Source organism: Felis catus, chromosome B2 (assembly GCF_018350175.1).
Source record: "Felis catus isolate Fca126 chromosome B2, F.catus_Fca126_mat1.0, whole genome shotgun sequence".
In the NCBI taxonomy this organism is placed as follows: Eukaryota; Metazoa; Chordata; class Mammalia; order Carnivora; family Felidae; genus Felis; species Felis catus.
Window position 1 is genome coordinate 109,609,034 of NC_058372.1, and position 13,320 is coordinate 109,622,353.

Below are 13,320 nucleotides of genomic sequence, written 5' to 3' on the forward strand. Positions count from 1 at the left end.
GCCTGCAGGAGGAACAACACCCCTAACACTCTCAGAAGCCCTAATGTTTACCAGAAAGGGTGTTCAAACTGTGTCCTTAAGACACTTATAGGATCTTTTGAGTATTTGAAGGGATCTATGAGATAATATCTCAAAGATTTTTGAGGTCTTCACAAGGGCTTTGTGTTGGGCTTGAATATGATTTTTGACCAGAAGCCATTTCTTAATTTTGGAATCATTTGCTATCAGAAGATGCTGAGAAAAAGAAACCAATTTAATTTTTTTAATTTAAAAGACTTGACTCGCTTATATTAAAACATTTGTTTCTTATATTTTCTCTCCATCTAGCTTTTGATTATAGGCAGCACGGAGACAGATGATACTTTCAATATACATCTATTCTACTATGATATTCTCATTTATGTCAATTTCTACAGTATCCTTTCTTTGATTAAATAGACTTCCAAAAATGATCCGTCTTTTCCATTTCATTGATTTTTTTGAAAGCACACCTTGTTGGTTATTGAGTACGCCTAATTTTTCTGATGAATGCTTATTTATTGATAACTATTTTTAATTTACGATTGCATATATTTGTTATTTTTCTAATTGATTACATTCTTTACCTTTGAGCATTTACAGTTATAAAACTTCAACTGAGAATCAGTTTGGTCACATTCATTATTATTTATTTTTAAATAGTTTGTAAATAGTGTTTTTTTAATTTATTTAAAAAAATTTTCCTAGCACTGCTCCATCAACTGATGAATGGATAAAGAAACTGTGGTTTATATACACAATGGAATACTACTTGGCAATGAGAAAGAATGAAATATGGCCTTTTGTAGCAACATGGATGGAACTGGAGAGTGTTATGCTAAGTGAAATAAGTCATACAGAGAAAGACAGATACCATATGTTTTCACTCTTATGTGGATCCTGAGAAACTTAACAGAAGACCATGGGGGAGGGGAAGGAAAAAAAAAGAGAGAGGGAGGGAGCCAAATCATAAGAGACTCTTAAAAACTGAGAATAAACTGAGGGTCGATGGGGGTGGGAGGGAGGGGAAAGTGGGTGATGAGCATTGAGGGAAAGTTGGGATGAACACTGGGTGTTGTACGGAAACCAACTTGACAATAAATTTCATTTAAAAATTAAAATTAAATAAATAAATAAATAAATAAATAAATAAATAAATTTTGTAATGTTCAGTTATTTTTAAGAGTGACAGAGAGACAAAGAGAAAGTGGGGGAGGGGTAGAGAGAGAGAGGGGGAGACACAGAGTCCAAAGCAGGCTCCAGGCTCTGAACTGTCAGCATAGAGCCCGACACGGGGCTCGAACTCACCAACCTGTGAGATCATGACCTGAGCTGAAGTCAGAAGCTTAACCAACTGAGCCACCCAGGCGCCCCTGTAAATAATGATTTTAACTTTTAAATTGACAATGGCATGTTTGACCTTTTGTTTTCCTCTACCAAAAGGTCTCACATGTTTATTACTGAGCCAACCTATAGGTGCAGAAACATCATAACAGAGAAAAGTCAATTTCCTGATAAAACAGATCTACTGGTCAGGCAGTAAGGATGTGGTGGTGTAGAAACACATGACTTTCAGGCAGCATAAACGTGTGCCATCTCATGTTCGATCCCTTACAGACTCAGCTTCGTTCTTCTACAAAGCCGCCTCTTGGAGTTGTATCGGATTTTATTACCAGTTTTCATCTGAATCCACCGGGTAATGAATGGGACGATTCTGCTTTTGTTTCTTGGCCAGGAATCGCTTGATCCTGAAAGACTTGTGAGAAGACATGGCGAGAAACGGTCAGCCACACACACCACGATGGCAGAGAAGAGCAAAGACTGAACTTTTATTTATTTATTTGAGTATAGTTGACACACAATATTGCAGTTTCAATGATCGACTTAGTGATTTGTCAGGTTTGCACATTATGCTCTGTTCACCTCAAGTGTAGCTACATCTGCCACCTTACACTGCTATTAACAGTATCACTGACTGGATTCCTTATACCGTGCCTTTTATTTCCATGACTTATTCATTCCATAACTGAAAGCCTGTATCTCCCTCTCCCTTACTTGTTTTGCCCAACATGTTACTCCTCTTCCTTTGGCAACCACAGTTTGTTCTCTATATTTATAGATCTGATTCTGCTTTTTGTTTATTCATTTTTTTTAGATTCCACTCATAAGTGAAATAATATGGTATTTGTCTTTTTATGTCTCACTTATTTCACTTAGCATAATACCTTTTAGGTCCATCCACATTGTCTCAAATGACACAATGTCATCCTTTTATGGCTGCATAATACTCCATTGTGTATATATGTATACATGTCACATTTTCTTTATCCATTCATGTATTGATGGACATGTAGGTTACTTCTATATCTTAGCTACTGTAAATAATGCTGCAAAAAACATAGGGGTACATATATATTTTCAAATTAGTGTTTTCATTTTCTTTGGGTAAATACCCAGTAGTGGAATTATTAAATTATATGTTATTTCTACTTTTATTTTTTGAGGAAGCTCCATACTGTTTTCCACTGTGGCTGCACCAATTCACCTTCCTACCAACAGTGCATGAGGGCTCCCTTTTCTCCACATCCTCATCAACACTTGTTATTTCCTGTCATTTTGATTTTAGCTTTCTAATTGGTGTAAGATAATATATCATTGTTGTTTTGATATACATTTTCCTGATGATTAGTGATGTTGAGCATCTTTTCATGTGTCTATTGGCCATCTGTATGTCTTCCTTGGGAAAATGTCTATTCAGGTCCTCTGCCCATTTTTTAATTGGATTGTTAGTTTTTTTGGTGTTGAGTTGTATAAGTTCTTTATATATTTTGGTATTAATTCTTATCAGATATATCATTTGCAAATATCTTCTCCCATTCAGTAGGGTTTTTTTGTTTTGTTTTGTTGATGATTTCCTTTGATGTACAAGAGCTTTTTATTTGGATGTAGTCCCAAAATTATTAAATGAGATGACTGGGTGACTCAGTCACTTAATTGTCTGATTCTTGATTCTCATAAACCGTGAGACTGAGCCCCACATGGAGCTCTGCGCTGACAGTGCAGAGTCTGCTAAAGATTCTCTCTCTCTCTCTGCCCCTCCCCTACTCTCTCTCTGAAAATAAATAAACATTAAAAAACTGAATATAAGAAAATTATTAAAGACCTCAAATAGCCAAAGCAACCTTGAGAAAGAACATGGTTGGAGGCATCACGCATCCTGATTTCAAACTATATTAAAAAGCCATAGTAATTAAAACATTATGGTAGTGGCCTAAAAATAGACGTATAGACCAATGAAACAAAATAGAGCCCAGAAGTAAAGCCATGAATATATGATCAACTAATTTATGACAAAACAGCCAAGAATATATAATGGGGCTAAAGATAGTCTCTTCAATAAATGGTGCTGGGAAAAGTGGACAGTCACATGCAAAAAAAATCCCCAACTGACCAACCAACCACCCAACTGAACCAAATTAAACCAAAGAAAGAAAGAAAAAAAGAAAGAGAGAAAGAAAGAAAAAGAGGACCACTATCTTATACCATTCACAAAAACTAACTCAAAATGGATTAAAGACTTGAACGTGACCTGCAAACCATAACACTCTTAGAAGAAAACAGAGGGAGTGAGCTTCTTGACATCATTCTTGGCAATGATTTTTTGTATCTGACTCCAGAAGCAAAGACAACAAAAGCAAAAATAAAAAGTGAGACTATATCAAACTAAAGGCTTTTGCACAGCAAACATCAACAAAATGAAAAGGCAGCATTCTGAATAGGAGAAAATATTTGCAAATCATAGATCCAATATGGGGTTAATATCCAAAATATTTAAAGAACTCATACAACTCAATGGCAAAAACAAACAAAAATCAACCAATTCCATTGAGATATGGGCAGAGGATCTGAATAGGTATTTTTCCAAATAACATATACAAATGGTGAACAGGTACATTAAAAGGTACTTGACATCACTAATCATCAGGAAAACGCAAATCAAAACCACAATGAGATGTCACCTCACACCTGTCATAATGACTATTATCTTTTTTTGTTACTTTTTTTCTTTTATTTTTTCTTATTCTTTTTTTTTAATTTTTTTTACATTTATTTATTTTTGAGAGACAGAGCACAAGTGGGGGAGGGGCAGAGAGAGAAGGAGACAGAATCTGAGCCAGGCTCTAGGCTCTGAGCTGACAGCACAGAGCCCAATGTGGGGCTCGAACTCACAAACAGTGAGATCATGACCTGAGCTAAAGTCGAGCGCTCAACCGACCGAGCCACTCAGGTGCCCCAGAATGACTATTATCAAAAGACGGGGAGGGGGAGGGGGGACAAGAAATAACTGTGTTGGCGAGGAAGTGAAGATAAGGAAAACTTTGTGCTCATCTACAGTGAGGGGTAAGGGCTGTAAATTGGTGCAGCCAATATGAAAAACAGTTATGCAGATTCCTCAAAAACTTAAAATAGAACTATTATATGATTCAACAATTTTACTTCCAGATATTTATCCAAAGGAAACAAAAACACTAACTCAAAAAGATATATGCACCTTCATTTTCTATGCAGCATTTTTAACAATAGCCAAGACATATAAGCAAGTGTCTAACAATGCATGAATGTATAAAGACAATATGGTATGTAAATACAATGGAGTATTATTCAGCCATAAAAAAGAAAATCTTGCCAACTGACAACATGGATGGACCTTGAAGTCATTTTACCAAGTGAAGTAAGTCAGACAGAGAAAGACAAATACCATATGATTTCACTTATATGTAAAGTAAATGTAAAATCTGAAAACAAACAAGCAAAACTGCCAAACTCCTAAGTACAGAAAATAGACTAGTGATTGTCAGAGGCAGGGGCCAGGGAATAGGCCAGATGCGTGAAGGTAGCCAAAAGGTACACACTTTCAGATATAAATTAAATGTCATGGGGATGAAACGTACAGTATGGTGACTATAGTTAATAACATTATATTGTACATTTAAGAATTGTTAAGGGAATAGATCTTAAATGCTCTTATTACAAGAAAAAAACTAGTACTGTGAGAAATGTTAACTAGGCTTACTGTGATGAGCATTTCACAATATGTACAAATAGTGAATCATGTTATACACCTGAAATTAACGTAATATTATATGTTAATTTTATTTCAATTAAAGAAACTAAATCGGAGAAGCTACTGTACGATTCTATTTCTCTGAATAATTTAAAATACACAGAAAAAAATGCTAGATACATAGAAGACACTTAAATTGATAAATTTGTTGAAGAATTGCACTGAATTAAATTCTAAATAATGTTTGATTTTAAAAAGCATGCAATTTTGAGTTTAGCCAGTACAAATTTCATTGGAACTTTTTCTTAAGTGAAAGTCCACATGGAAAATAAGAGATAAAGGTAGAATTGTATTGATTGAAACAGGGGATCCACATCATAACTGCCCACTGTCTCCACCTTCTAACCTAAATACCCCTCCACCACAAAAATCTTTGGAGAAGCTCTATGAATCCCCTAAAGTTTATCAGAACACTTAAACATGAGCCTAGTCTCATAATATACCTTTGTAAGTGAAGTGTGGCTTCTTAATTAACTAATGCTTTAGTAGCTCTTCCCTTTGGACATCTATAAAGGAAAAATATGAATAGTTCAATCTTTAGATTCTAAAATCAAAAGTCATAAGATAGCCCAAAGAGATTTGTCAAGATCTGATGAAAAATGCATTCAAAATGATGACTCAAATGAATCAAAATAAAAACAACAAAGAAAACAAAGAAAATTCTCTTCTCATCCAGACTTCTCAGGAGTCACATAAACAGCCAGCTATAAACCCAAAGAGAAAAATCACCTTTGATCATAGTTTGGCATAATCACATGTCCCTTACAATCTCTGCTCACTGACTCCAACATTAGGAATGTCTGTGTCCTAATATTATGTGGATATTCATTTTTTTCAGAAGCCAAGTTATGTGTCTTGTATCAGACACACACTCATACTTCCGAATTTCCATGAAACAATTCTGTCTGCATTTACTCAAAATGCAACCTGAACAAAAAACTATTCAGAACTTGATTATAAATAGATTCTTTTGGTAGTTAAAAATCTGGTTCCTTTCCTGACAGCGAAATGCCTTTTGGAGCTTCTAAATATTTATTTTAAAACCTCACCTAGCTCCTAAAATAGTAGATTCACCTTTTATAAATCATAAATGAAAGAATGGTCTAAAACTTAAATGCAATTATCTTATAAAATAAAGTCCTGTGGAGCTTATTTAAACTCAGACTTCAAATATTGATTTTCACTTTCAATAATACATAACCATTACATTTAATACCTATTTTCTCTACTGATATATCCACATTGTGATTTAAGTAACAGTAGGAAGAATTTTATATAGCTGTCAGATCTCTCAGTCAACTATATTTTAGAGATCTACTTTCCCAGTTGTTTGAATAGCCTTTATAATAAGGTACATGAAATTTGTAAGTAAAGCTAAAATAGATTGTGAAAAATCTTAGATTATTTCTTATTAGACGATGTAAAATTTATCAAATACCAAGAAGAGCTTTTATATTCCATCTTCAAAATTCATTTTATACTTCTTTTATTGTTTGTATGGATTCACATTTGCTTTAAATGTACATGTGTTTTGTGGAGGACGGGGAACAGTATGTCCAAAGACGTTGTCATATGACAGCATCTGATGTAGCATTTTAAACATTATTTTGACATCTCTAATAAAAATCAGGACATACTTCAAAGTATACATCAAGAACTATTACTTATAAACCCAGAGCAAATGAAATGGAAAATAATATTCTCAGCAATTTAATTTGGATTACATCTATCCATGTTTACTTGCTTCTGTACACTTAGACGCACTAATGCTAAAAAAATTAATGTTGGCAAGAGGAGCTATGCTAAAAACTTTTCCTAAGACATTAATTCCCTCTCATTTTTTGGAATGCATAATCTGTAAATTTTACTGACATTGTAAATCAATCAAAAGTGCTTAGAATACCAAATGAGTGTATGCTTCATAGTTAAATGTACAATAATGGAAAAGATGAAAAACATTACTGCACCACTGGTATGGTGGGAACGCTTATCTAATTACACAGCTCATCAGTTCCTGCCAAACAAAAGGGCAACAGCCAGGTGGAGCATCTTGGTTTGCTATGTAGTTCTTTAACAGGAATGTTCAAAAATATTTTATTAAATTTGAAAGAGGTAATCATCAAAGATCAGTTATTAATCCACCCAGAAAAATGTACTCCTTTCAGCCTTGTTTTTGGAGCAGTGATTTCAGCCATCAAATATGAATACTTTTTTATAACACACTGATACTACACAGCTATAATCTTCTTTGTTATTTTCAATAATTCTGAGCCTTTCCTGTATGGCATAGGGGTTCTTTGTTGTTGTTGTTTTAGAAAAAAAATTTAAGTTTATTTATGTATTTTGAGAGAAAGAGAGAGAGCGTGAGCAGGGGAGGTGCAGACAGAAAGGGACAGAGAGAATCCCAAGCATGCTCCTGTGCTCAGTCCAGAGCCTGATGCAGGGCTCCATCTCATGAACCATGAGACCATGACCTGGGCTGAAATCAAGAGTCAGATGTTTAACCAATTGAGCCAACCAGATGCCCTGGCACAGTTTTTAATAAACCCAGCTCTTGAACAATTGTATAATCAGTGCCACACCTAAAAGGGTACAGTTCCTCTTTACAGAGAGAACAACTAATAAAGCTTTCAAAATTAAAATAAAAATAAAATAAAACAAAACATCTCTCTTTATCAATAGCTGCCATTTATCAAGATCCAGGAACAATATAGCTACACCCACACAATGAATAGTCACCTAGAGATTTAATCAAGCATAATTTTATGCAGTTCTGGAGTAAAGTGCCAATTTTTCTTTTTACAGTAAACCTTAGACAGAAGTCACTAGGAAATATGCCCTGCTGTGGTTTCAATTGTTTCCTGTTATTACTCAATTGAGTTACCAGCTGGTCCTTCTCTTGTCTTATGGTTCCTCATCCTCCATGTTAGACTGTTTCCATAATATGTAAGAAATACCAGCCCCTGCAGATATTCACTCTATATATTTTAAAATACAATACAATGTCTCAAACAAACATGTCCACATCAATAACTATGTGTGTTTGCACTTTACAGTGAACAAATGATTGTAATTATAGCTGCAACATGTAGCATTACCATCTTCATTTCACATGATGCAATGTGCCTTCTATAAAATGCTACCTTCTGTTCCTTAGTATCAGATAGGTTTTGTGGAACACTTTAGGTAAGCATAACAATGGAAGAAAGAGGAAAATAAAACCGTTACTGACTACTTACGATGTGCAAGACTATTATACCATAGAAACATTATATTTTGTCTAATTCTTATACTAACTTTTTAAGGTGGATATTTTTATCCTTAAATTAAAATTAAAGACATCAAGAAAGACTTCAGTAGGCAAAGATACATGCCCAGGTCATATACTAGTTATTGATGGAGCCAAATATGTATAATCTATGGGCCTCAGCTTGTTTTATATTACAGTTTCTAGGCTCTATGGAACCTAAAAAATTTTCCTGTCATTACTAGTGAAGACCTTTGCTTTGCAGTTACTCTCTTCTATGTTTTATCGCATTTCTTCTTATTCTCTTCTCCTGCCTCAGCTTGTAGAAGCAGTTGAGGTACAAACAATTGCTTATAGCTCCACTGGAATTTTCTTGTTTGACGATTGTATTATTACTGTATCAACACAGAGATTTAGCATTGTCTCTGCCAAGGCAAGGATATTTCCAATTGGTGATTCTCAAGTCATATTGTTGTACTAATGCTTAATATTGTCTTTAGGAACTCAAAGACAAGAATAGGAGGCATGCTTGTTCATTTTATAGGTGAGCAACTTTGTAAGCAAGTTAACATACAAGTGTAATAGAAATCACTGGTCAGAACTCTTATAGACTAAAAACAATTTGAATTTTGAAGTAAACTCAATAAACTAAAAAGAGAAATAGAATTAAATTCAATAAAAGATGTCTGCTCTCACCACTTTTATTCAACATAGTGCTGGAAGTTCTATGCATTCAATGATGCAAGAAAAGGGAATTAAAGTCAGGGGACAACTTGAAAAGAAAGAAATAAAACAGACCGATATGCTTATGATATCATTGTCTACATAGATAATCCCAAGAATACACAAAACACTTTCTAGAACTAAAAAAGTAGTTCAGCAAGATTTCAGGATACAAGATAAGCACACAAAAATCAATTATATTTCTACACAGTAATAATAAACATCCAGACACTAAAATTTTAAATGCAGTACCATTTACAATCATTCAAAAATTTATATACTTAAGTATAACTCTAATAAAAATACATGATGTATATGCTTAAAACTGAAACCAATGATGAAATAAAATCAAGTAAATTTATATATTTTGATCACCTTCATCAATTTCACCCACCAGTAAAAGGATAACCTTTTCAGTAAATGGTGCCAGACAAATGGAAACAAAAACAAAAACCTCTACCTAAGTGTCCCACCAATCCAAAAAAGCAAAAATTGATAAATTGGGTTACATCAATTTCAAAAATATTTGATCTAGGAAAGATCCTGTTAAGATTATAAAAAGCTAAGCTACAGAGCCAGAGAAACTATTTTCAAACCACATATCTAACAGGACTTGTATCTATAATATATAAAGAGCCCTCAAAATCTAGCAGATAAAATGTAACTAAATCCAAATAGACGATGGACAAAAAATGTAAACATACATTTCATCAAAAAAGATATATAGGTAGTGAATAAGTACATTAAAAGATGTTCAGTATTATTACTCATTAGGGAAATGCAATTTAAAACCACAAAGAGATGTCAGTATATACTTAGCAAAAGGGCTAAAATTTAAAAATAGTGACAACACTAAATGCTGACAAATATGTGGAGAAACTGAATTAGTGTATATTGCAGTTGGAAATATAAAATGGTACAGCTACTCTGAAAAACAGTGTGACAGGTTTTTTTTTTTTTAAGTTTTTAAGAACCTAAAATGCAACTAATAAACCTAGCGATTGTACTACTGGTTATTTATCTTGGAAAAGATGAAACCAGGTTCACACAAAAACCTGCACATTAATGTTATTTGAAACTTTATTTATAATAACCAGCAACTAAAAACTGTCCAGATGTCCTTCAACAGATTAATGGTTAAACAAGCTATGGTACATGAAACATGGAATATTGCTCATCTATAAAAAATCACTTTGTTTTAAAATTCCAGAATAGTTAACATACAGTGTTATATTAGTTTCAGGTGTTCAGTATAGTGATTCAACAATTCCATACATTACTCAGTGCTTATTAAGATAAGCTTATTAAGATACTATTAATTTCCTTCACCTATTTCACCCATCCTCCCACCTACCTTCCCTCTGGTAACCATCAGTTTGTTCTCTACAGTTGAGTCTGTTTTTTAGTTTATCTTTTTTTTTCCTTTGTTTTGTTTCTTAAACTTCACATATGAGTGAAATCATATGGTATTTACCTTTCTCTGTCTAATTTATTTCACTTAGTATTACAGTCTCTAGATCCATCTATGTCGTTGCAAATGTCCAGATTTCACTCTCTTTATGGCTGAGTAATTGTACATATGTACCACATCTTCTTTATCTATTCATCTATTGATGGACACTTGGGCCGTTTCCATAATTTGGCTATTGTAAGTAATGCTTCAATAACCATAGGGGTGCATATATTTTTTTGAATTAGTGTTTTCATATTCTTTGGGTAAATGCCTAGCAGTGGAATTACTGAATCATATGGTAGTTCAATTTTTAATTTTTTGAGGAGCCTCCATACTGTTTTCTACAATGATTCCACCAGTTTGAATTCCTATCAACAGTGCATGAGGGTTTCATTTTCTCCACATCCTCACTAACACTTATTGTTTCTCCTGTTTTGGAGTTTAGTCATTCTGACAGGTGTTGCGGTGATATCTCATTGTGGTTTTGACTTGGAAAACAACAACAACAACAACAACAACTTTTGATATACACAAGAACCTGGATGAATATTCAGAAAATTTAATGAGTGGAAAAAGCCAATTTCAAAAAGGTAAATGCTATATAGTTCCACTTAAATGACATTCATGAGGGGCACTTAAATGGTTCAGTCAGTTAAGCATCCGACTCTTGGTTTTGGCTCAGGTTATGATCTCACAGTTTATGTGTTTGAGCCCTACATTGGGTTCTGTGCTGACAGCATGGAGCCTGCTTGGGATTCTCTGTCCCCCTCTCTCTCTGCCTCTCCCCCACTCATACTCTATCTCTCTCTCTCTCTCTCAAAAAAAATTTTTTTAATGATATTCATGAGAAGACAAAATTGAAGATTTGGAGAGAAGATTAGTGGTTGTAGAAATTAAGGAACAAAGAGAGGAGAGAAGTGAGTGTGGTGATAAAAGGGGAACATAAGGAATCTTTTGAGTGACCTGTTTTGTATTTTGACTGTATTAATATCAATATCTTGGTTATGATACAGTACTATAGTTTTATAGTATGTTACCATTGGAAAATACAGTAAAGAGTACATGAGATCTCTTTGTATAACTTCTTGTAACTGCATGTGAATCTATAATTATCTTAAAACTAAGAGTTAATTTAAAAATATATGAAGACTGAAGCAAACTAAATAAACTGGAGAGAAAAAAACTAAACAAAATAAAGTATAAATTAGTCTTTGAAAATAACAACAAACTTTTTTTGCATTTTAAACTATTTTTTGCATGCATTTATTAAAAGCAATTTAAAGAAGTGTCATTTATTCATGTATTTGTTCAATACTTCACTTTTTCATTCAATTGAATATTTTCAAATATTAACTAAGAACTTTGAAGACACTGTCTTTCTCAAGACACTTAAAATTGTATACAGCATTGATTATGTGATTTTTCATGGACCTCCAACATTGACTTAAAATGACTCTATAACATCACTTTCTTGTATAAAAACATGAAACTAAGGATTAGGTTCTCATGCTTATAGTTCCTAATCTTTTCCACAAAGAAGTGTTTGTGACAGCAAATTATATGGGAAATATCTGACCCAAAAGTAAACTAAAAATAGAATTTAAAACTGAAAACTAGATGCAAAGAGAAGGCTGAATTGCACTAAGCCACTTTGGTTAAAAACCAAAGATCCTAAGTAGTGCCTCCGTAAGTTTCTAAAGGTAGACTTTATAGTTAAGCAGAAGCAAAGGGAGTGTAGGTTTCAGTAAGAATTAATACAAGAATGATGATTATGACCTGTCATTGTGTTATTGGACTTTCTAGGTTATTTTTAAACCTTTACAAATTGCTCACTTAACAAAGGAATAAGAGAGTGACTATTTGAGTTAAATTTGAAGTCATTTAGTGTAATTTTGCATTTAGCAAGATACAAAACAAAAATATCAGTGACTGAGGCACTTGCTTTCCAGCAAGTAATTGCGTAGTCACAAAGGCATATCAAAATGTTTCCATTTCTTACTTCATTTTGAATGTTAGGACAAAAATTTGACATGGTTAAGAAAAAGGCATGTGACATCAACTCTTGCAAAACCCATCATAAACGTTGTATTGGGTAAGGGGCTTGAATAAAAATTTGAGGTGTTAATAAACTACCTATTATCATTCTTAAAGTACTATATTTCTCAAGGGCTATGCTGATGAAATATTTGTGTATTTCTTCCCAAGTTAACTTTTTAAAATTCCTTTAAAGTCTTTGTGGAAATTCGCCATCTCAAGACATAGTTACCTAAAAGGAGGTCAGTGTTTGAAAATAATAAAATTATTGGGGCGCCTGGGTGGCTCAGTCGGTTAAGCATCCGACTTCGGCTCAGGTCATGATCTCGCGGTCTGTGAGTTCGAGCCCCGCGTCGGACTCTGTGCTGACAGCTCAGAGCCTGGAGCCTGTTTCAGATTCTGTGTCTCCGTCTCTCTGACCCTCCCCCGTTCATGCTCTGTCTCTCTGTCTCAAAAATAAAAATAAACGTTAAAAAAATTTTTAAAAAAGAAAATAAAATTATATCGTGAATTCTAAATGTAAGTCTAAATATATTCTTCAAATCAAAGAATAGGTAATTTGGCAATAGACACATTTGAGTAAAATATCATGAACATCCCTACTACTGGTCATCAAATTAGTTCACCCTTCTAATGAACTTGTCTTTCTCTTCTACTTGAAGGTGTTGATGTTCTTAATTAAACAACTAAAGGGATCTGGCCCAGTTACTTAAAGCAAGA

At 33.7% G+C, this 13,320-nt stretch overlaps 1 long non-coding RNA gene and 1 pseudogene across 1 annotated transcript in view; one reads left to right on the forward strand and one right to left on the reverse strand.

Moving 5' to 3' along the window:
• The window catches only part of LOC109499877, a 34,285-nt gene extending 33,833 nt beyond the window's left edge, over positions 1 to 452 (forward strand). The window contains exon 3 of the long non-coding RNA XR_006598247.1: positions 328 to 452. This is a non-coding gene — a long non-coding RNA (uncharacterized LOC109499877). The remainder of the gene's footprint in view (positions 1 to 327) is intronic.
• Positions 453 to 1,491: 1,039 nt separating this feature from the next.
• On the reverse strand, positions 1,492 to 2,300 carry LOC101082155 (annotated as a pseudogene).
• Positions 2,301 to 13,320: the final 11,020 nt, after the last annotated feature.